The sequence below is a fragment of the Mustela nigripes genome, chromosome 13, assembly GCF_022355385.1.
Source record: "Mustela nigripes isolate SB6536 chromosome 13, MUSNIG.SB6536, whole genome shotgun sequence".
Taxonomy (NCBI): Eukaryota; Metazoa; Chordata; class Mammalia; order Carnivora; family Mustelidae; genus Mustela; species Mustela nigripes.
In genome coordinates, this window is record NC_081569.1 from 47479571 (window position 1) to 47504171 (window position 24601).

The 24601-nt window shown below is 43.6% G+C and overlaps 1 long non-coding RNA gene across 2 annotated transcripts; it reads right to left on the reverse strand.

Annotated features, from left to right (window-relative positions):
* Positions 1 to 4586: 4586 nt before the first annotated feature.
* On the reverse strand, positions 4587 to 24411 carry LOC132029211 (uncharacterized). 2 transcript variants are annotated; one of them, XR_009407743.1, is made up of 6 exons: positions 24010 to 24411; positions 22905 to 23031; positions 21674 to 21734; positions 10855 to 11258; positions 10446 to 10676; positions 4587 to 5316 (listed from the first exon to the last, which is right to left on the reverse strand). It is a non-coding gene; the product is annotated as an uncharacterized LOC132029211 (long non-coding RNA). The 2 variants fall into 2 exon arrangements; XR_009407744.1 differs by lacking the exon at positions 22905 to 23031.
* Between the last annotated feature and the right edge of the window lie 190 nt (positions 24412 to 24601).

Sequence of the window (24601 nt, forward strand, 5' to 3'; positions counted from 1 at the left end):
GCCCGAGAACAATCAGGAAGCAGACTGCCTGGGTTTCAATCCTGATATTGGTCCTAACTAGCTGTGACACTCGGGTAAATTGCTCAACCCCTCCCAGCCTCAGTTTCCTCATCTGTGACAAGGAGAAGCCTGTTGCATCTACTGCACTAGGGCTGTGATGATTTCATGACGTCATGGAGATGGAGTGCTTGGCACAGAGCCTCACGCTGGTGGGTTTGTTCTTTACCATAGTCTGACCTTGAACCTGATGTTTCCTGAGCGAGATGATGGATTTGAGCCCATTTCCATTCCATTTTCTTGCCTGTGCATTCCTATGGCAGACTTTTACAGAGTTTTATTCCTTCTCATTTTGATCAGAGCTCATGTCCTATCTTGGCTGTGACTAGGGCCTGTCTTGGGGTCATTTTCCATTGGCACCCCCCCCCCCATGGTGCACAGCAGCCCACAGGCTGCACATCCTGGTGCCCATCCCAGCCCCACAAAAGGGCACACTGGCTTTATAGCTTTTTTTCTTTCATTTGCTCCGATGTCCCTATTTTGCAGCAGAGAAAGCCAGTATCCTGACTGAAATAGCATCCCCAAGGTCAGCCAACAATGCTCAGACTGGATCCCAGATTTGGTTTGGGACAGTCTGCTCTTCCTTCTACAGATTGCTCTATGTATATGCCAAGAAGAAGGATTGAGGCATCTGACTCTGACCCCAATCTCTTATTCTCTGCTGGTTTTGCAAGCCTTCTGGGCTTCAAAGGAAGGGGCATGAAGTGCCTATGATGTAATATCAAATTAATAACACCAGGGTTGGGCTTCCAGCCATTAGAGGATGAGGCTGTGTGGAGGAAGCTTCTCTGGCCCATTTAATCCTCCAATCCCTTAAATACTAACAAATCTACCTCCCATCTGGAGCCTGCAGCTGCGCCCTGAATGGAGGGGAGCCCAGGCTAGCAGCAGGGGCCAGGCCTGTCCGAATGAACATGACGAATACCGTGGCCCCCCCAACCCCCCGCCCTGTGGGATTATCAGTCCCTCTCTTTCCTGTCCCACCAGAGCTCCTTAAGAACATTATCTTCATGTCCTCTCAAATTGCATGGACATTTGGTGGGGGGGGGGGGGGGCATCTAGCATCATTGATGCTCATGGTGGCCACCTCAGCAAATCTCTCTGTCCTCATCTGTCTCACCCCTTTTCCTCACTGCAGCTTCCCTGGCACTGCACTCCCTCACCAAGTGGCGGCTCACACACTCTGCCTTGAGCTCTGCTTCTAGGGAACCTGGGCTAAGGCAGCATCTGGCAAGGATGCTCAGAGTAGAAAGCAGATACAAGTGGGGCCACTCTGAGTGAAGAGAAATGGGGCCCCATGGGGCCATCCCTTTTCCCTCTATACGGTTTCCAAGGTGATGACCCAGGCACCTCGACTAGGGCTCCCTGGCAAGCCTTTGATCTCATCTATTTCTGTCACTCAGCAGCCGAAGCAACTGAAACTTAAAGTCACACAGCAAGTTAGAAGTGAGGCCAGACCAGAATCCGGTCTCTTCACTCTGAAGCCGGCACTCTTCCTTTCAAATCCATTTAAGAACTTCTGAAAGTGTTTCTTTTTCCCAAGCATCTCCCCACACTGGCTGCCAGGGAGACTTTGAAAGCCCCATTACACTGTAGCCACCACCTGGGAGGTATGACACACACAGCCACAGGGGCAGACAAAGAGGAACTGGGACAGGGAAAAAAGGTAGTCACGAAACAGCTGGTCCGAGGACCTCTGCAGGCAGGAACCAGGGATGAGGTGTGTTTGGAAGGCTGCACGAGGACAGGCTCCAGAGAAGAGTAGGGGACAGGCCTGGGGGGAGAGGGAGGGGCCACAGAAGGAGCTGGAGACTGGCCTCCCCTGTCCACTGGTATTGCCTGGGGGGGCACCCTTGTCTGGGCTGAAGTTGCCCTCCAGGAAGCTGGGAGGGTGACCAGAAGTCACACCGAGGGGAAGGAGACAGAAAGAGGCGCTTGCCTCAGGTTGCCTTCATGAAGATTCTTGGGACTGAGACTGCTATAAATAACTGGGGACAGGTTAATGACCAAGGGGGATTGTATAGAATAGGGATACAGGGACATCTTAAGAAATCGAAGCACAAGGATACAGCTGGGTCTTGGAGAAGAGATGAAACCCAGCGCCTGGGTTTGGAGGACTCAGAAAGTCACTTTCCTCCAACCCCGTTTCTGTTCCATCTTTCTGTCTCCCTGAAGCCTGGCCTTCCCTGCATCCTAGGGAGCATGACAGCAAATGGCCTCAGCCAGCAGCTTCCAAGTACACCTCTCTTCCAGGGTGATGAGCAGAATGAGCCCAGAGTCTTCTGGGCACAATTCTAAATCATCAGGGAGGGATTCTGGTTGGTCTGGCTTGAGGCAGGAGCTTACCCTGGGCCAGCCAGTGAGGCCAGTGAGGTTAGGTTAGGTAGGTTAGGTGGTACCTAACCAGGGCTGCTCCCTCTCTGACCTGACGGGTAGGGGAAGAAAAAGGGGAAAGTTCACTGCCTTGGGCTTGCACCTTTGAACAAAATCTCCAAGCCAGATTCTGCGCTCTTTTCCAACTCCTTAACAATCTATGTGTGGCTATAAACTCAAACCTTGTCCAGAAGCCTGCCTCCCCCGGTGCAGCCTACAGGTGAATTGGGCTCAGCCAGCCCCCTCACCCCCACCCCCATCTGTTACTGAGAGCTGGAAGAAGCTAAGAGGGCCCCAGCCGCCTGCCACAGTCCTGATGTCATATCCTTAGCGCTGAAATGAGCACTAGTGAAGTTTACTTTGGTTTGATTTTAGACTTCTTTTTCAGTCAGGTCAGTGGGCCTCAAAAGAATTCCCAGGGACCTTTTTCTGAGCCTGTGGTGGGAAAGGCTGTTGGAGGCCTCTAGAACCAGAGCTTATGTGGGGTTTTCTGCTTCAGGAGTCCGTAGTTTCAAAGCCCAGAAAGGAATTCAGGGTTCTTTTCTTTCAGTTCTAACTAACATTTATTGCACAATTATTGTGTGCTATGTCCTGGTCTCAAGACTTTTGAAGATTTTTTTATTTTTTATGATTTTATTTATTTATTTATGGGGCACCTGGGTGGCTCAGTGGGTTAAGCCTCTGCCTTCGGCCTAGGTCACGATCTCAGGGTCCGGGGAATTGAGCCCCATATCAGGCTCTCTGCTCAGGAGGGGGCCTGCTTCTCCCTCTCTCTCTGTCTGCCTCTCTGCCTACTTGTGATCTCTGTCAAATAAATAAACAAAATCTTATTTATTAATTTGAGAGACAGCAAGAGTGGGAGGTGGGAGAGGGAGGCGGGAGGGGAGGGGCAGAAGCAGATTCCCTGCTGAGCAGGCTGGATCTCAGGACCCTGACTCCCTGACCTGAGCCACCCATGTACCCCAAGGGCTTTATGTATAGGATTTCGTTTAATCCTCACAACTGCCCTAAGGGGTAGGAATAACTTTTCTCTCATTGACAGATGAGGAAACTCAGGCACAAAGAAGCCAAGTCACCTGGCCAAGACCACACAGCCTGTCAGTGGTATAGCCCTTCCTTTGGGGCCCTGTGGAGTTCAGAATCCCCCACATGAACCAATGGGATGGGCCATGCAGGCCTGAGGGAGTCTTTCCCACGGTCATAGCCAGCAATGAGTAATAATACCTGCTTCTAAAAGCGGTTGAAGAATTATTATCCTGAACTCTGTGTTGTAGGACTCTGAAATGTAACCACCTATGGGAGTGTGGCAGAGACCCAGAGCTGTTAGTCTTCAGAAAAACTTAGCTTCTTAAAGTATCTCCAGAGGCCTGATCCTTTAAAAGTAGGAGAGCCCTTCAGCGGGTGGACAGCTTGCTGCCGAAAGTGAGGGCTTTGAAGAGACAAGACTTAGGCAGGATCTGGCCCTTCTGGGTTGATTCAGGGCTGTGTGATCCTGCAACAGTGACCCAAGCTTTCCGAGTCTTGGTTTCTTCCACCTACAAAACGCGGACAATGATAACAGCTGCCTTGCAAGGTCCTTGGGAGGCTCCACGAAGGCGGTAGAAGATGGACAAGTCGTGCTCATCATCCTGGTGGCAAGAAATATGTCTCCTGGGTGGGAAGCTCTGGGAAGGTGATGCTTACTCCGCAGGAAGCGCTGACTAGATCAGCGGGGCCTCCATGGCTCAGTCGGTGAAGCCTGACTTGATTTCAGCTCAAGTCATCATCTCAGGGTTGTGAGATCAAGGCCCGTATCGAGCTCCCCACTTAGCGGGGAATCTGCTTGAGAATTCAATCTCTCTCCTTCAGCCCCATCCCCCAGGGGTCATCTGAAGGACTTTGGGGTCCCCTTGAGCCACACCAGGTGGTTCCACATCATAGGACTGACCCAAATTCCTTTCTGGGCTTTAAACCTGTGGACTTCTGAAGCAGAAAACACCATGTAAGCTTGGTTCTAGAAGCCTGCAGCAGCCTTTGCTGCCACAGGGTCAGAACGAGGTCCCAGGGAATTCTTTGGTGGCCCATTGACCTGCTTGAAAAATGAGTCTGAGATCAAACTCCAGTAAGCTTCGTGAGTCTTAGGTTTTACTGAGAGACAAACATGACAGCTGCAAGTTACATAATTTTTTTTTTAAAAAGTCAGCTTCATTGAGGTACGATTTATACACAATGAAATTCTTTAATTTTAAGCACAATTCAGTAAGACAGAAGTGTCTATTTTCACATAACCACCACCACAGTCATGTTATAGAATAATCATATCACCTCAGAAAATTCCCCTGTGCCCCTTTTAGTCACTCCCTCCCACTTTCCCCAGCCCAACTGCTGAACTTCTTCACACCATTGTAGTTTTGCTTTTTCTTAAATTCCATATAAATACAAATCATCTAGCTTTTTCCAACTGGATTCTTTCACTCAGTATGACGCTTTTGAGAGGCGTTTGTGTTGTTTTATATATCAAGAGTCCAGTTCTTTTTATTACAGAGCAGAATTCTGCTTAGATGAACCCATTTGTAATTCATGCTCCAGTTGAAGGACATCTGAGCTGTTTCCAGTTTGGGGCTATTATGATAAAGCTGCTAGAACATTCACCTACAAGTCCTTGTGTGGACAAATGTTCATTTCTCGTAGATAAGTACCTCTTGGGTAAATGGGATTGCTGGGTCATACAGTGAGTGTATATTTCACCTTATTAGAAACCACACAGCGTTTCTGGAAGTAGTTGCACTCTGCCTGGCAGTAGGATCAGCAAGATTACCTTCCGGACTGTAGCAGAGGTGACCATCGCATATCCTCATGATGAATCAAGTTTGTGTTCATCCCCGATGGCTGGGAGTTTCTTCATCCCTGCAGAGTGAGAGGAAAGCTCTAAACTGGGTCACTGACCCCTACCCTCACCCTTGTCCCCCCTACCCTTCTATGATCTTGCTGTGCTGGGCACTGGCCTGAGTGCCAAGCACAGAAGCGGGTCAAGGCAGTTTATACATAATGTATGGATTGTCTGGGAATTAAGTTTCCACCCAAAGCAAAAAGCCCTAGTTGCCTGGCTTTCAATTAACTATTCATTTGTTTGGCTACAGGATCCCCCATTGAACAATAGGCAAGACATAATTCTAAATGGACCCAGCAGACAAAGCCAGATCCCTTTTCCTAGCAAGACAATTAACCAGAACCAGTTATCAGTTACAGTCAATAAACATTTGTTAAGCCACACCAGGATAGTGTGCAGGGAGTCAATGTTTCTTGCAACCTTACTGTCCTTGCCTAAGCACTCTGTGGATATTGTCATTGTTCCTGGACAGATGATTAAATGAAAATTTGGAGATGGGAATTAATCTGCCTGAGGCTTCCTGGCAGAAGTCAGAGCGGACTCCCAGGTCTTTCTGCTATGCCATTTCTTTCCTGGGGGCCCTGAATGGTAGCCAGGGGATGGGAGTGGGGGCAAGACCAATGTGCATGAAACAAGACAATCCAGCTTTTCACTTGGGGCATTCCTAAAAAGCTGACCATCGCATAAAACTGTTTTCCCCATAAGGGAATTATTTGAGTTGGGAGCTTGTTCCTGGTTAAGGTGTTGGCATAAATGAAGTGACGAAAATCTCATTCCTATAAGCAAAGTTATTACAAGTAGAAACTCTTATAATAACTTATTAGTGAAACTGTGCTCAGTCTTTGCAAAATAAGCCTAAAGACAGTGTAGGCATTAATTACACAAAGGGGCCTATCACCCTGCACATTTTTTTATGCAACATGAAAAACCTAACTAGATCTTTGATATAATTTAAAGCTAATATGCTAAAAATGGTGAACAGTGAACATTTAATAAGAGATGCTTTTATTTGTCTTTAGAAAAGCATTGGGGAAAAAATCCCATTGGCTTTGTCTTCTTTATAAAAGTTGGGCTGAGATATTAAATGAGACCTTATTTCTCTTTGGTCACATTCTTACTCCCCATGGCTAGCTAGGGTGAGCAAATGGGCATCAGGGGTCTTTGAACCACCTGAAACTGTACCCAACATGATTTGAGGATTATATTTTTTCGGTAATTATAGCCTTTGTCAGATCCCCCAAGGTCTCTGGGATACAGCCACGAGTTTGAATCACTTCTTTCTCAGTTTTTTTTTTTTCTCTTGCCAGCAGCAGCATCAAAAATACTCCACTGACTTTATGGGAGTGCTCAGAGTTGGAATTATTTTCTTTTAAAAAGCATCTGGATCAGGGCACCTGTCTGGCTCAGTCAGTGGAGCATGCAACTCTTGATCTCAGGGTCATTAGTTCAAGCCCCACATTGGGCATAGAGCTCATGAAAAGAAAAATAAATGAATAAATAAATAAATAGACAAAAACCTGAGACACACCTAAAATAAAAGGATACGGAAAGGATGAAAATAAAATGATGAAAGAAGATATACCAGCGACATGCTAACTAAAAAAGAGCTGGTGTAATTATATAGATATGAGACAGACTACACTACAAAGCAAAATGTATTATTAGGGCTCTTATCATTATCATGATAAAAGGTTTAATTCATCAAGAAGATACCATAGTTCTAAAGTTGTAAGTACCTTCTGAAATAGCATTCAAACATATAAAATAAAAATTTATAGAACTATAGAAAAAATTGACTAATCCAATATAGGGGGTGTATATTTTATCAGTACAATGCTTTCAATTATTGGTAGGTTAAGAAAGATTTTTTTTTTATTTTTTAAAAGGTTTTATTTATTTATTTGACAGAAAGAGAGATCACAAGTAGGCAGGGAGGCAGGCAGGGAGTTGGGGAAGCAGGCTCCCTGCTGAGCAGAGAACCCAATGCGGGGCTTGATCCCAGAACCCTGGGATCATGACCTGAGCTGAAGGCAGAGGCTTTAACCCACTGAGCCACCCTCAAGAAAAATTTTAAATAATAGAGCCAACCAGCCTGATTTACTGGATGTTTACAAATTATTCTGCATCCATTCATCAAGGAATAGACATTATTTTCAAGTACACATGAACATTTCTAAAAACTGACCATATAAAAGGTCATAAAGCTAGTTTCAATAAATTTCAAATAATATGGTTTACATAAACCACTTTTTATGACCTATGGCCATAGATCTATGTTATGCAATTAAATTAGAAATCTGAAACAGAAAGAAAAATGATACCCTCCCCAAGTTTTGGAAATTAATTAGAAAGTACACTTCTAAATAATTTATGAGTCAAGTAAGAACTCATAATAAAAACTGAACACTGTATAGAGACTGTTACATGATGTGATAAGAATTCTACATAACAAAACTAGTGGATGCAGCAAAAATGGTAATTATAGGGAAATTTATAGCTTTAGATGCTTATACTAGGAAAAAAAAAGACTGAAAATTAATGAGCTAGAGGAAAGCAGAGTGGAGGGAAAGGAAGGAATAAAAAGGGAAGAAAAACCCCACCAGAAACTCAGAGCATACGGAAGAGGTAAAGATGAGAGCATAAACTAATGCCACGGGCAACAAATGTGCAATAGAGATGACCAAAAAGCCGACACCAGATAAAATAGACCCTCTGGTAAGAGTCATTAAGAAAGAGGGTAATAGCATGCATGAATAATAGAGATAAAGAAGAGAAGAAAGCTGCAAATACTGAAGGGATTAAAAAGATAGGGTGAACATACCACGGATAACATTACATCAGCGAATTTAAAAACTTAAAGGGAAACGTTTCTAGAAAAATATAGTTTGTCAAAGAGATAACAAAAAAGCCCGAGTTTTCAATAGTATTACAGAAATTGAATCAGTGGCTTAAAAAAAAAATTAAGCTTCACTGGTTTTTAGGCAATTCCTACCAGGTTTTCATAGGATAAATTAATTTTATTTTATTTTACTTTATTTTTAAGATTTATTTATTTTAGGGAGAGAGAGTGAGCTAGAGTGCATGCGGGGTAGGAGAGGGTGGAGGGAGAGAATCTCAAGCAGACCTCCTGCTGAGCATGGAGCTGGGAGCAGGGCTGGATCCCACAGCCCTGAGACCATGACCTAAGTCAAAATCAAGAGTCGGATACTTAACACTGAACCAACTGAGCCACCCGAACACCTCTAATTTTATACCAACTCTTATAAAGAATATCAAAAGAAGCAATACTCCCCAACTCATATGAGATTAGTACAACCTTGAAATAGAATGAGCCAAGACTCTGCGAGAAAGTAACAGACCAGAATCCCTCATGAACATAGATGGAAATGCTTTAAACAAAATATTAGCAAATCAAGTCTAACAGTGTATGATAAAGACAATTTATCATGACTAAGCTGGATTTATTCCAGAAAAACTAGGATGATTCAACATAAAACCCGGTAACGTTAACTCTTCACATAAGTGGGTTAAAGGAGAAGTTATATGATTATCTCAACAGAAGTAGTAAAAGCATTCAGTAAAAGTCAACATCCAATCATGAAAAAAGCCCTTAGTAAAGCAGGAATAAAATGAAACTTCCTAACATTAAAGGGTTATCTTTTTAAAAAAAGCCTTCAGTAGTCCACATTCTTTTTTTTTTTTTTTAAAGATTTTATTTATTTATTTGTCAGAGAGAGAGGGAGCGAGCACATGCAGACAGAGACAGAGAGAAGCAGGCTCCCTGCTGAGCAAGGAGCCCTTTGTGGGACTCGATCCCAGGACGCTGGGCTCATGACCTGAGCTGAAGGTAGCTGCTTAACTAGCTGAGCCACCCAGGCACCCCCAGTAGTCAACCTTCTTAACGGTGAATCATTGAAAGTCGCTATTCCTTTAAGAGCAGAACAAGATAAAGGTGTCTGCTCCATAGGGCAAGCTTAGCACAGATAGAAGGAGAATGAAGGAAACAATACTGTTACTGGCTGCAGCTAGTGTAACTGTGTACATAGAAAACAATAAACGAATCTACAAATCAGATCATTGAAATTATTAGAATCACGAATTGGTATAACTGAAAGACACTTTGCAATATTTCTTAAAACTGAACTAGAATAGATTACGGAGAAATCCTTGTGCGTGTGTAAGAATATTCGTCGCAGGACTGTTTACAACAGCAAAATAGCAAAAAATTGGAGGCTACCGAATGTCCATTGAGAGAAGAACGTATAAATAAAAAGCCTACACATTCAGCTAGTGAATGTACTACAGCTACACACATAACCTGGTCGAATATAATTAGAACATTTATATTTTCAAATATAAAATAAAACAAATATTTTCCATATAAATTTTTTATAAACCTGAAAAAGGTAGGTTGCAGAAAATGGCACTGTCACGATACCACACTTATTGTAAAGCTCCAGCAAGTAAACTAAACAATATTTTGTTTGAGGTTGATTACGCATATGATAAAGCTACATATTTAAAAAAATTTTTTTTGATGTATCAAGGCATTAAGCTTTTTATAGAGCAGCCTGTAGTTACTCTCCTTCACCACTACATGACAGGCTAGTCCGTCAGTAAAGTCATTCCTAAAAGGAAAAGGCTGATGAGAGGGGAGATGCTGCGTACGTAATGGCTGCGTTCTAGTGGCCAGGAGCCTGCCGGGGAATTCTGAGTGTTCACACGTGCAGTGGGGCAGCTCAGATGCGCCTTACTCTGGCTAGGATTTCGAAGCCAGGGGGCCAGGCTTTTTTTTTTTTTTTTTTTTTTTTTTTGCCTTTCTTTTGGCCTGGCTATGGAACCATTTTGCAAACTTAAAAGTGTATCTGCTGGAATGTTGATTTTTATTTCTCAGTTTTTCTGTTTCCCAAGGTGGTGGTTCCTAAAAGAACAGCATGGGGCATGGGGTTTATTACTTGGTCTCCCTCGTGGCAACTGACACGTCCTCTTCTGTGTTTATGGATCTGGGTCTATTGTTTTTCAGCACTAGCATTAGAACTATGCTTCAATAAACATCTGCATGACCTGGTAATCATATATACAGGAATATTTAAGTCTTGGTAACAATCGTTAAAATAGCGAAACAATAGTCATCAAAATTACTCACAGAAATCATGATGCCCAATAGCTTTTTCATGTGATGTGCTTGCCTGAGGTTGGCAGAGACTTGTTTCAGCAGCCAGTGTTAGGACAGCAAGTGGCAACAGGACCCCAGTCACCCACTTCTCTCTTCATTCTCTAAACCTGCCTTGCTGGCCCAATACATTAGCCACTAAGCCACATGTGGCACTGAGTGCTTGCAGTGAGATGTGCCCCAATACATCTTGGATTTTGAAGACTTAGTATGAAAAAAAAAAGGTAAATATGTTAATAATTATTCGTATTAATTACCTATTGAAATGATACTATTTTAGATACTTTAAGTTAAATAAAATATACTATTAAAATTAATATCATCTGTTTCTTTTCAGTTTCTTAGAAATTTAAAAATTACTAGAAATTTTAAAATTACATACTGCACGGCTTACATATGTGATTCATATTACTAATTCCATTGGACAGCACTGCTCTGGATGTTACTACTCTGGATGCTTGCGATCCCTGCCTCCGGAGCCAACCTCATGGCTAAGGTCTCCACCTTCGGCCCGGGGAAGGGTCCTGGGGGCCCTCGTGGGGATGGTCAGGACGGGGTGCTGCGGTATTCTTGGCGCTGCTCTCGTCTATTCAGATCCAGAGGCGGAGCGTGAGTGGCGCCGCGCGGAGGTGACGGTCCCGCTGGGAGTTGCCTGTCTGCCTGGTGGAGGCAGTGGGTCCTTGGGAAGGTAAGACACCTGGCCGGACTGTCTCCCGACTCGGCCAGGGCGCGGCACCGGCGTCAGCGGCTGGAAGGAGCCACAACCCACCAGCACGCCCGTCTGAGCTGAAAAAGAAAGCGTGCCCTGGTCGGGCTTTGAGCTTGGGGAGAGATGGGCGGGTCTTCCTCCTTCCAACCATCCTCAATCTTTCTTGTGTTTGTCTCTTCTCCGCAGCTCTAGGCACTCCTTGGAGACAGGCCAAACCACGAAAATTGTGGAATTTCTATGATTCCGCCTGTGGCTAAATACTAGTGATATCTGCATTTAAAACTGGCATTACACATTACAGAGAATGGTAAAAATTCATGCTAATAATGAAAATCTTAAGTTGTTCCTGACATTTCCTTTTCTTTTTGTTTTTTTTTTTTTTAAGATTTTATTTATTTATTTGACAGAGAGAGGTCACAAGTAGGCGGAGAGGCAGGCAGAGAGAGAGGAAGGGAAGCAGGCTCCCTGCTGAGCAGAGAGCCCGATGCGGGACTTGATCCCAGGACCCTGAGATCATGACCCGAGCCGAAGGCAGCGGCTTAACCCACTGAGCCACCCAGATGCCCTGTTCCTGACATTTTCAAACGGTTGAAAAATTTTTAATTTGTAATTGTGGTATATAATACACGCCACATAAGATGTACCATCTTCACCATTTCAACTGTGCGGCTCAGTCACATTAAGTATATTTATATTGCTGTGTGACCAGTCTCAGATTTTAGTGTATGTGCTGCCCAAATGAGCAAGGTGCAACCAGTCTCCAGAATTTTTCACCGTGCAAAACCGGAACTCTATACCCATGAAACACCGACCTTCCATTTCTTTCTCCCACTAGTCCTGGCAACCACCATTCTGCTTTCTGTTTCTATGAGCTTGGCTGAAACTCTGTAACATTTTTCTTTTTGCTATAGTTTAATTCAGTTAGTATAATGTTCTTAAGGATCATGCATGTTGTGGCATGGGTCAGAATATCCTTCCTTGTTAAGACTGACTAATTTTCCACTGTATGTGTATACCATGTTCTTTATCCATTCACCCATCAAGGAAGATTTGTGTTACTTCCCCCTTTTGGCTATTGAATAATGCTGCTATGAACAGGGGTTTACAAATACCTCTTTCCAATTTTTGGCTAAAATAATCAAGATTGCAATTAATATCTTTGTATACAACCACTTTGCACACATGTGAGTGTATCTGTAGGATACATTCTTAAAGGTAAATGGGTCAAAGGGAATGTACACTTTATAATTTGTTCAAGATTACCAATCTGCTGTCCATAGAGGTTAAACGATTTTATAACAACCTAATGCCGTATGTTTTCAGTCAACGATCTTTGGCAATACAGTAGATTAGAAATAGAATTTCTGTCAGTAAGAATGAGTGGAAACATGTACAATATGTTGAGACCCACGAGTTTGGAAGGATACCACAAATACTCCCAAATTTTCAAAGTTCATTTCTGGAGGATGCTAGGGAAATAATTTACTGGTTTGAAAAAAAGCAAATGAAAACAAAAGGCAGGAGTCGAGCGTGACCTATCTTTGCTACGTCAACACTTTATATCGTATATCAGGATAGCCAGATAGCTGATGGAAGGAATTTTCTCTTTCTACAAATATTCTCGTTGTTAAGTGGAGAAGGAATGATGCAACCACTGAAAAGAGTGGTGGACAGTGATCACCAATGATCACAAAAGAGAGACAAAGTAAGAAAGAGACAGCTAGATATCCTGTGGCCCCCGACAGGCGATCATTACACTGTCTCTGAACTATACTTCCCTGACATCTAAACTTGAATCTGATCAAGTCACCAGGGTTAATTGCCAACTACCAAGTTACAGAAGAAATCAGGGTAAGAACACCTGTTGAGCAATATATCAAGGGGATGGGATCAGCAAAATCCAGACTGTAGGAAACTCAAGCGACCCAGTTTCTTCAATAAATAAATGAAAAGGAAAAAAAAAAAAGGAGGAGGGAGGAGGAGTCTTTAAAATAAATTCAAGGTGGGGTGCCTGGGTGGCTCGGTCAGTTAGGTGGCTGTCTTGGACTCAGGTCATGATCCCAGAGTCCTGGGATCAAGTCTTGTGTTGGGCTCCTTGCTCAGTGGGGAGTCTGTTTCTCCCTCTCCCTTGGCCTTCTGCTCCTGCTGCTTGTGCTCTTTCTCTCAAATAAATAAATACAATCTTTAAAAAAGGTAAATTTAAGGTTCATAGCAGCCAAATGTAACATATAGGCCTCTTTATATTCTGATTCAAACAAAAAATATGTGTTATTATTTGTAAGACGATTGGGAATTTGAACCCCAATTTGATATTTAATTATATTAAGGAATCATTGTCAATTTGAAGGTACTATGGTATTAGGCTCTTTTATCATAACATTTTAGATATTAGGATATTGTTTTGTAGCTTTGTGGCGTCATGGATAGGTTAAAAAATCTTATCTTTTAAAGATCTACTAAAATAATTATTGATAAAATGATACGACGTCAGAGATTTGCTTCAGAATAACACAGTGGGAGTGTGTGTGGGATGGAGTGCGGATGAACCAAGACTGACTATGAGCTGATGACTGCTGAATCTGTGTGATGCATACCCTACAATTCTCTGTACTTTTGTTCATGCTGGAATTTTTCCAAACAAAAGAGTTTATTTGAAAGAGAATGAAAAGAGAGTAATTAGGAAAAATAGGTACAAATAGCTCTTTGTAGCAATTTTAATGTTAAAAAAAAGGAGCAAAAAGGAAAAAGAATAGCTAGGAGGGTCAATAGAAGGTTTTTTGTTTTTGTTTTTGTTTTTAACTAATCTCTCTGCCCAACATGGAGCTGGAACTCACAACCTGGAAATCAAGAGTTACACGCTCTACCAGTTGAGCCAGCCAGGTGTCCTAATAGGAGGGTATTTAAAAAAAAAAAATTAGAGACACCTGGGTGGCTCAGTTGTTAAGGGATTGCCTTCAGCTCAGGCCATGATCCCAGGGTCCTGGGATCAAGCCCCCCATCAGGCTCCCAGCTCCGAGGGAAGCCTGCTTCTCCCTCTTGTCCCCCTGCTTATGTTTCCTCTCTTCGCTATGTCTCTCTCTGTCAAATAAATAAATAAAGTCTTTTAAAAAAATTTAAAAAGTAAAAGAAAAATTATTCAAGTATTACATATATATGAAAAAGCAAGTAACTCAGTACCTCCTCATTAAGTAAATATTTCCCATGAATGAAAAAAGATCTTTTATTGCAGCTTTTTGGGTAAACACTTCAGTAAAGCACATAAGCATTAAACTCAACCGATTTTAGAAATGAGTGTCTCCATGTAATCATCATCCAAGTCAAGAATAAAACATTTGTAAAATGCTAGAAACTTCCTGTCTTCTGCCAGACAATAAATAACCCCTGCAAAAGGTAACCTCTCTTCTAAGATCTATCATCAAAGATAAGTTTTGTTTTCTTTTGAACTTCACATAATGGAATCACACAGTAGTTACTCTTTTGTATCATTTCTTTTGCATATATATATATATACATATATATATATATATATATATGCAATACATATATATATATATATATATATCAGGGAAGAAAAAAGGAAAAATTTTGAGAGAGCCTTTGTACCAACCTGTAACAACAATAAATTATGGACCAAGGAGTGTTATTTATGAATTCTTGGCATCTGAGTTCCAATTTCAAAAAGAAAGGAAAACAATGCATAATTTCAAAAAGTAAATAAAATAGGAAACAAATATATGAAAAAATCCAACATTTTTAGGACTCAAGCAAATATATATCCATATACCAATGAGATATTAGTTATACTATCAAGTTAGCAAATAAAAATATTAATATCCAGTGTTACGAAGAGTTTGGTGAAACAGGGCCCTCGCGCTGGGCTAGAAGGTATGTAAATTGGTAAAATTATTTAAGAAAGCAATTGGTAATTGTTGATCAAGGTTCTAAACAGTTTTCAAAATTTTATCTTAGTAATTCTACTTCTTGGAATCTAGTGAAGGATATTTTTTCGACAACCCAATATTCTATAACAAATCCACTGGAATGGTTTTTATAAAATTGTGTAATATGGGGGTTGCCTGAATGGCTCAGTTGTTAAGCGTCTGCCTTCGGCTTATTTCATGATCCCAGGGTCCTGGGATCAAGCCCCACGTCGGGCTCCCTGCTTGGTGAGGAGCCTGTTTCCCCTCTCCCTCTCCTCTTGCTTGTGCTCCCTCTCTCACTATTTCTCTCTCTGCAAAATAAATAAATAAAATCTTAAAAAAAAAGATTGTGTAATATGATGGGAAATTATGATATAATATTAAGGTTTGTTTTTTTTTAAAGCAGGCAATATCAACAAAGGCAAATATTACAAATAGCATATATTATACATTTTGAATATAAATATGTAGAAAACAAACTAACCCAACATCTGGGAGGAGAAGATTTAGCCTTTACCCCTGGTAAACTCACAGTATGGAAGGGATAGATGGCAAAAGTAGGCAAAAGTATGCAGGCCTCCATTTTTTTTGAGAAAGGGGATTTCGGGCTAAGAAGCTGGTCTTGTTGAGTAAGAACTGACACCACCCATATCAACATGACACAACTGTTCCAGAAAATTCTTGCCTAGGAAGATAAATAGATTAATTGCTAGCTCAAGAAATTAATTTATCTGGGCAAATAGTTTGCTCATCTGGACATGACAGATGACTGCTATCAAGACCACTGACCACACACAGAGGCAAAGAACTAACCATTATGACAAAGTTTATTTATCAAGACTTGTTTCAGGACCCTTGCTTCTCTGAGTCTATGAGTCCTAAACTGTCTTACTTTTCCCAGACTGCCCAATCCCCATCAATTTTTTGCTTTGGAAAACCACTTCAAACCACTTGCGCCCATACCCCCAAATCCTATATATGTCCTTTCCTGAAATCTCCTTTCTGAGACACTACCAATCTCTATCAAGGTGTTATTCTCCCTTGCTGCAGTAAATATCTAATAGAATTATGTTGCTTGATTAACAGGTTTCACGGGTGTTCTTTTGGGGAGTTGAGAGCAGACAAGATCTGTGAATTCAAATGAGAAAAAAACCTGATATTTGTTTTCCTAAACTTATAACTGAAATTGAACATTTCCTTCAACTAGGAATATAAGCAAAACCACAGTGACTGTAGCCATGTCACCCCTAAAAATTATGACCACTGGTCACCAATAAAAATTATTAGATATTAGATCTATCATATCTATCTCAAAATATCATTTATGCTCACCACTATTTTAAAATTAATGCAAGGTCAGAGCTGTGAAGGCTCTGAGATTTTACCCAACCTGCAAGCTAACAAGTCAGCTTGCCAGTTTCATGGATCATGAGAGAAGACACAGAACTCCCGAGTCCGAGATGACAGACTTTATTATTCACAGCAAAAAGGGGTAGTCAGAGTATCAATGTATTTGTGCAGTTTCCCTGATTTCTATTTCCACAGGGATGGTAGGTGAGGGGTGGGGCAGATCACAAGGACACAGGTAGCAGATTTTGTTAGAAGACAGGAATTTAGGGCTCAGGGCTGGTGTATTTTTGAGCAAGCAATAAATGTAGGCAAGCAGCATATAAGCTAGTCTGGTTGCCTACGTGTTTAGCTACTGATGCTGCTCAGTTTCAAGCAATGGAGAAGCCGTGCAGTCTGGCACACTCAGCAAAAGTGTACAGGGACAATCAGGACCCATGTGGACTGCCTCTCCAACATGTAGTACTAGACCTTGCTCTTAATGCCTTTTTAAAGGAGCAGATACTTTATCATATCATCACTTTTTTTTTTTTTTTTTTTTAAGATTTTACTTGTTTACTTTTGCAGGTGAGAGAGAAGGAGCATGCACAGGAGTGGAGAGGGGAAGGGGAGAAGCTGACTTCCCACTGAGCAGGGAGCCCAATGAATGATGTGAAGCTGATCCCAAGACTCTGGGATCATGACCTTAGCCAAAGGCAGACGCTTAACTGACTGAGCCACTCAGGTGCCTTCATCATTGCGCTTTTATATTTTAAGATCACTGGTTTCCTTTGTTATTTTAATTAACATATGCATATAAATGCATTATTCGGAGAAGGGGTTGGTAGGCTTAACTAGATTGCCAAAGGAGTCCCTGGCACAAATAAAGTCAAGAGATGGAAGATTTTAAAAAAATATTTTCATTATTGATGAGAAAATAAACTGTTATGTAACTCCATTACTCAGGAAAACTTGTTCAGAGCTCTCCTTGTCAAGAAGGCAGAGTGGGAAGGGCCCTGGTGCCAAATCCAGGAGACCAGAATTTGGGTCTCAGCTACATGAAGGCCCCACTAGTTACTTAAACATTTCATCCAGTTTTCCTCAACTGTAATGTGAGAAACTTGTCACCTAACTCAGTGTCTGACTGGCTCAAAACAAGACTGAGAGATGTACTCTCACACGTTGCCTGTGGGAGTGTAAACTAAATATGTTTCTGGAGATTAACTTTGGTTCTATGTGCTCAAAAACATTCAAATCCTTTGAGCAAGCAAATCCATTACTAGAAATTAATTATTATTAGATGTAATCAGATGTACAGACAAAAATGCAATTGAAAAGATGTTCGTGGCAGTATTATTTATAATCGTTGCAGTTTTGTAAACATTTTGAATGTCCAGTAATTGCAGAAATTGTGGCACATCTATACTGATAAATGCTGTCATTATGAATCATCAGAGCAGAATATTTTGTGACATTAAAAGATGCCCATGATTTGGCGTGCCTAGGTGGCTCCGTTGGTTAAATGTCTGCGTTCCACTTGGGTCATGATCCTGTGGTCCTGGGATGGAGACTCACATCAGGCTCCCTCTGCCTGCCTCTCCGCTTTCTTGTGCTCTTTCTCTCTGTCAAATAAATAACATCTTAAAAAAAGAAATGTTGGTGATTTTATGTTGGTGGAAAAAAATGCAAAACTCTGTGAGGTGCCTCCAATTCTGTTTAATGAATTATATACATGTATATAGGCTTAGAAAAAAAACTAGTTGGAAATTTTCTGAAAATGTTATTGCTAGTGGTATGATACATATATATATTAGAAATTTTTAAATTCACGTTAATAAATTTGCCCTTGTATTTCTCAATAAGCATATGATGCTTTGTAATAAAAGAAGCAAATAATTTTATTTTTTAGTTGTTTTTGTTATTTTTTAAGATTTTATTTCTTCATCTGAGAGAGAGAGCATGTGTGCACAAGTTGGGGGGAAGGGGGAAGAAGACTCCCCACAGAGCTGGGAGCCTGTTTTGGGGGCTCCATGTGGGCTTCATGTGGGGCTTGATCCCAGGACTTGGAGATCATGATCTGAGTGAAAGGCAGGCGCTTAACCATCTGAGCCACCCAGGCATCTTGAGAAGCAAATTATTTTAAAAAGCAACTCAAAATTAAGGTTATTTGTGTGAAAGTGCTTTGACAATCATATTATGCTACATAAATGTGTAATGATATTAGTGTTTTTCTGGAAATCGAGAACCACAGTTGGATTCATGTTTAAATCAATAAATTTGACTGCAAGGAAGAAAAATTGGTCAGTGGGCGGGCTATGTTTTGTGCGGCTCTGCAGCAGGCCCGCTCCCTCTGATTCCTCCTGCTTCCCTCCCCCTGCCGCCTGTCTCTCACTCCTGTTTGTTTTTCTCCTCCATGCACCATCCAGGCCTCCTTCCTCCGAAGGAGGCTGTCTGGTCTTGTCTCCTGGGCTCAATCATGCCTCAGAAATGGAAAAAGCCCCAAGGCTGGGGCCTGTCTGGCTTGAAGAGCTGGGGCTCAGTTTTGAGTGTGACATCAAAGTGCATAATGAGGGTTTTGCTGCAGATTCCAGGCTAGAGGGCAGGTGTGGGTGGCGCCATGGTTATAGGCTTCTGGGCTGTGGCCCCAAAGGAATGCTGAAGCCATCTGGCTGGATGCAGGTGAGGAAAAATCTGCTTTTTCTGTGGGAGGATTTGAGAGCATCTTGTGGTCTCCCTCACCCCGAGCTTCTGGTGCCAATTCACTGTCTAGTGCTCCTGACATCTCCACTGTTAAGGAAATGTATATAGGTCCTCTGGAGGCAGCAACCTATCCTAATACTAGGATTGAGGCTCTGGAATTAGGCAGACTTGGTTAGATTTGGATCCCAACTCCACTGCTGCTTGGAACCATCACTCAGTGTCTAAGAGCCTGGTTCTCAACATCTATAAATGATGACAAAAGCACTCACATGCACCAGGCACACAACAGGCACAGTTCTAGGGGCCTTTCTTATTATTAACTCATTTGATCTATGCAGTCACCTTACTGGGCACTTGCTGTGATCATCATGTCCATCTTAGATATGGGGAAACTGCAGCTGGGTGGGTTGACTCACTTGCCCAAGGCCTCACAGGATCAGTACCAGGATGAACCCAAGCAGTGTGGCTCTTGAGTTTGCATTTAACAACCACGTTTGGAAGCCTCACTGTAAGATGAGTCAACAACAATAACTATGATTTATTAGCAGCTCACTTAGTGCCAGGCATGACGCTAAATGCTATTCAGGAACTTCTCATCCGTGTGTCCCCATGCCTGGATGAGGCGGGGACTGTCGTTATGTGCTAACATTGACCTGCAGCACAGCCCATGGTATACAAGGCCCTCCGGGAAAGGCTGGGCCTTGGCAAGGTTGTCACAGTATAGAAGAGCTAGGATGTGTCCATAAATAAATGTGATTCATGTAGAATCGGAGCTGAGAGATTATCTGGTTTCAACTCATTTTTTTTACTGAGGACAAGAACCGACTTGCTTTGTTTATTCCCATAGAGTTTGGAGGAAGAACCACTGAAAGAACAATAGGCAACAGTTATTGGGTTCCCAGGCCCTGTGTGAGTGTGTTTATATCCTTCAACTCTCACAACAGCCAGACAGGAGAGGCCCTGTTATTATGCCCATTTCGCAGATGAGGAAACAGATATGGAGAAGTTAATATGCAGCTCATCCCACCTCCCACAGCTAGCAAATGGCAGAGCTGGGATGCTGGCTGTGAGTTCCAGAGCTCGGCCACTAAACCACCATGCTCTGGGCCGCCCGGATCACTGAAAGTGGTTAAGGAGCCTAGGAGGTGGATCAGGTAGATCAGAAAGTTCTTTGTAGATTACAAAGAGCTGTATAGACACAGCTTCTTATTAGAAAGAAGAGTCCCAAGAGAGTTATAAAGTCATATAAAAGGATGCCTGGGTGGTGGCTCAGTCGGTTAAGTGTCTGCCTTCAGCTCAGGTCATGATCCTGGGGTCCTGGGATGGAGCCCCGCTCAGTGGGGAATCTGCTTCTCCCTCTGCCTCCCTCTGCTCATGTTCTGTCACTCACTCCTCTCTCTCTCTCTCTCTCTCTCATAAATAGATAAAATCTTAAAAAAAAAAAAAAGGCAAAACAAACAAACAAACAAAAAAAACCCCCAAAGTGGTATAAAGCCCAGGACAAGACCAAGGACTATCTCTAGGATGAGATGGCTTTGCTTCGGACTTGGACCCATGCTAAGTAGGAATGAAAAATGTCCAAGGGTGGGGGAGCGTTATGGGGTGGTGGTGGGGAAGGTTCCCTCTAGTTCTCCCCCATTAGCTCAGGATGGCTGATCAGATTAGCCCATGGGCATGCTGGTCCAGGTGAAGTGGTGATCAGGACCACAGAGAGAGCCTTGGGGACCTACAGAGAGCAAGCTGGTGGGTGGGACCACTCAGAGGGGGATAAATGAAGGCACAGAAGGCTGGTAGCAGGGCCAAAAATGGGAGTGAGACAGCCTGAATTCAAATCCTGCCATTCTATGACATTCTGATTAGGAGGCCACTGCCAAGCTACACAACATCTGTACCTCAGTTTCCTCATCTGAAGAATGGGAACAAAAATAGTGAGTCTTCAGAGGCTCATGCAAAACTGACATGCTCATTTGTTTCAAGTGTTTACTCTGATGCATGGCACACAGTAAGCACTGGATAAGAGCTAGCCATTGCTATTTGTTATTATTGTCCCAGGAAGCCTGAGTGGTGTCCTGATTCAGGGAGGAATGGGGTTAGAAGGAAAGCAGACACGTACGACTACTGCAATCTGCTCCTGGTAAATCGAAATCCGCTGGGGGTGAACTGGATTACAGAAGAACACGGACTGGCTCCCCTCTTTCCCACCTTAGGTTTTGTTTCCGAGAATCATTGGCTCTGCTGTTCAGGGAAAGGTAAGGAGTAGAAGGACGAGGAGATAAAGGCCAATGGGCCACCAGTCCTCTGAGCTAATACGGAAGGGTCAGCGGTGGTTTCTGAAGTTCTGTTGGCATTTCTGAACCCCTGTTAATTAGCCTCCTCACCCCTTTGCATACTGTGGATTTACTTTCCATTCTCACAAGCAGACATACTCCTGCAGGGAAAATGCAGATGGATGAGAAGTCTTTTCTTGAACAGATTAATGGCAGGATTGGAGGATGACTGTTGGGTGGGGAATAGGAAAAGTGAAATGAATGCAAATGTGTACTTACCCATACTCCTTTGCAGGGCCAAGCTGGGTGAAGGAACTTGCATGTTGCCATCACGTCAGCCCTGCAAGGAAAGTATTTCTTAGCTCCATGGTAGAAACTTGTCTGAGGCCACAGCTAGCCCATGGAGCAAGGAGTCCAACCCAGATGGATTCAGTACCAAGGATCATCCTTAATACAAAATCTGAGAAACTCCACTGACTCAGAGCTATCAGGCCAGGCCAGGCTGGCTTGGGGGAAAGGACTGTTCCATGGAAGGAAGGTATAGTTCATCCTGCTCGTAGGCCTCTTCCCAATCCCCACGAGTTGGAGTGCTGGAGGTCAGTCCTGTCTTTGGTCCAGGTGGAAGGTTGCAGTTTATTGTCACCAGCAAATTGACCTCCATCGGGATATTACTAGTTGCACTTCTATCTTCCTATTGTTCAGTTGCTCAGTAGGCACTTGTCACAGGTGTGGGGGATAGGTCAGGAGCACAAGGAGCTATTTCTGGGCTCTGGGCTTTGGGAAAGGAGCTATGTCCTGTTTACACATCGTCTCTCCAGATTTGCACAACCTGACCACAGAAATGTCATCTTCCAAGCCCAGGTAAATAGAGGCAACCAGATAAGTCTGGTTGGCCAATGGCTATTGAGTAACCAAGGGAGCCGGGAACCCTATAGTAGGCAACTATGAAAAATATAGAAGAAAAGAGCAGCCTAAGACTCCTGACCTCGGGCTGCTGGAGCAGAAGCATATTCCTATCGGGGGGAGGAGGTCACACAGTGCAAGTTTCGAGGCCCTCTCTCACATGAATGACTCTTGGTCCGGTCACCCCTCCCAGCAACCACCCACTTACACCACCAAATTGAGGTGTCAATGTTAGCGTGAACCCTAGTTTATCTTGCAAGAGTGAGAGGAGGAAGAAGGAAGTCTCTTACTCAACGATGAATAGCTGGCTGAATCAGGTCTCCCTCAGAAAACAAACTGAAGGGAAGAAAGAGCCTGTGTCTGGATCACCTTCTTCAAAAATTTAGGTGGGAAAATAAAAAAAAAAATGACACATGACAACAGGCTGGGCACAGAGGTGAGAAGGGATGGGGAGCCTGGTTGCTCTACAGAGCTAGGGGAGGAAACCAGTTAGAAGGGAGGCCCTGGTCACGCATCTAAATGTGTCCCTGCAAAGTCCCCAGGGGCCATAAAGCCTGTCAGGAACTGGATATTTTGCCAATTCTGAGAGCCCCAGAATGAAACTTACCAGCCTTCCCCTCTTTTCCATCAACAGAACTTCATCTTCAGCCCCCATGTTCAACATTGTTTTTGTTTAATATCTTCAGGGGGGAAAACAATGTTTGTGTAGGGATCTGCCAAGAGGTGAAGTCGTGCTGCCCAATAAAAGGACAGGTTTTTTTTGAGAAGTGGCCAAACCCCACCAATAGCTCTGTAACAGAGGGGAGGCCTACACCAACTAGGATTGGGGGTGGGGTGGGCTGGGGTGGGTGTCCAATGAAATAATTTATGTCAACTTGTTGAGCCCCGCCTGGTCTCTTGGGGCCAAATACGCGTATTTGTTCTTTCTTTGTGGTAGATATTGTCCTTTGGGGTTAAGTGGGAGAGAGGAAGACTTCCCTATTGAGCTTGCACATTTTGTGACTGTCCCAGGAGCTTCATCACCCCTGCCTTCTGCCATCCTAGTCCAAGACCTTTCTTCCTAAATAGCCTTCCTGCTTCTACACTTGCCTCCTAGTCTATTCTCCACATAGCAGCCAGAGCGATTATTATTATTATTATTTTTTTAAGAGTTTATTCATTTATTTGACAGAGAGATCACAGTAGGAGAGAGGAAGGGAAGAGATCACAGAGAGAGAGGAAGGGAAGCAGGCCCCTTGCCGAGCAGAGAGCCCGATGTGGGACTCGATCCCAGGACCCCGAGATCATGACCTGAGCCGAAGGCAGCGGCCCAACCCACTGAGCCACCCAGGCGCCCCCAGAGCGATTATTTTTAAAAGTGTAAATTATCTTGTCCCTTTCTTGTCGAAAACTCTTCAAACGCCCCCATCACACTTACGAGTAGAAGTTAAACACTTCACCAAGGGTTACTGGGCGGGAGGGTGACCTGCACCCTGCTGACTTTGCCTCCCATCCTTCCTCCTACGGCCCATTCTGCGGCAGCCACACTGATCTTGGTTTCCGAGCCCGCCAAGACGGTGGCCTCCTTAGGGCTTTGGTACTGGCCTTCCCCCTTGCCTAGAATACCCTTTGTTCTTCTTACCTGCCCACTGGAATTAGCGAACCCACCCACCGTCCCTCTATTGGCCTCACAGCAAACGGGTAATGATACGAACTCAACCGGGCTTGCCTACCATTTGCTCACTTGTCTACTGTTTTCCTCACAACACAAGCCCCGGAAGGGAAGGCGCCGCCGTGTCCGTCTTGTCTCTCACCCAATCTCTGGGGCCAAGCAGAGCCTGGCACGGAGTAGATCTCTAGTGTTCGTTAGATAAATGAGCTCTTCAAACCTGAACCATCCTGAGAGGTCTGTGAGAAAAGGGAGGCTCCGTCAGGCTGGGGATCAGAGTCCTGGTCTGTCTGAACACAGACCTCGCCTTCCTTTCAGACACCTCGCCCCTTTCCAGGGTGGGCGTAGCTCCCCCCATCCCTTCTCACACACTTGATCCCCTCTCTCTCCAGGGAGGACAGGCCCGAATTCCAAGCCCTTCTCCGCGTCTGGTGCCAGCCCCCAAGTCCTCCTACATCCTGGGGGCTCAGAGACACCGCCCTTTTCTTAAAATGGACCCTGTCGGGTGCGTGCAACCCCCCTCCCTGGGTCCCCAGTCAGGGCACAGAGGAGTCCCCGCACCATCTATGGTAAAATGGGACGAGATCCCCGGCCCACCCGTGGTATCGCCTCAGGTTCCTGACTGTGGCCCCCTCCCAAGCTAAGGAGCCCCCAGG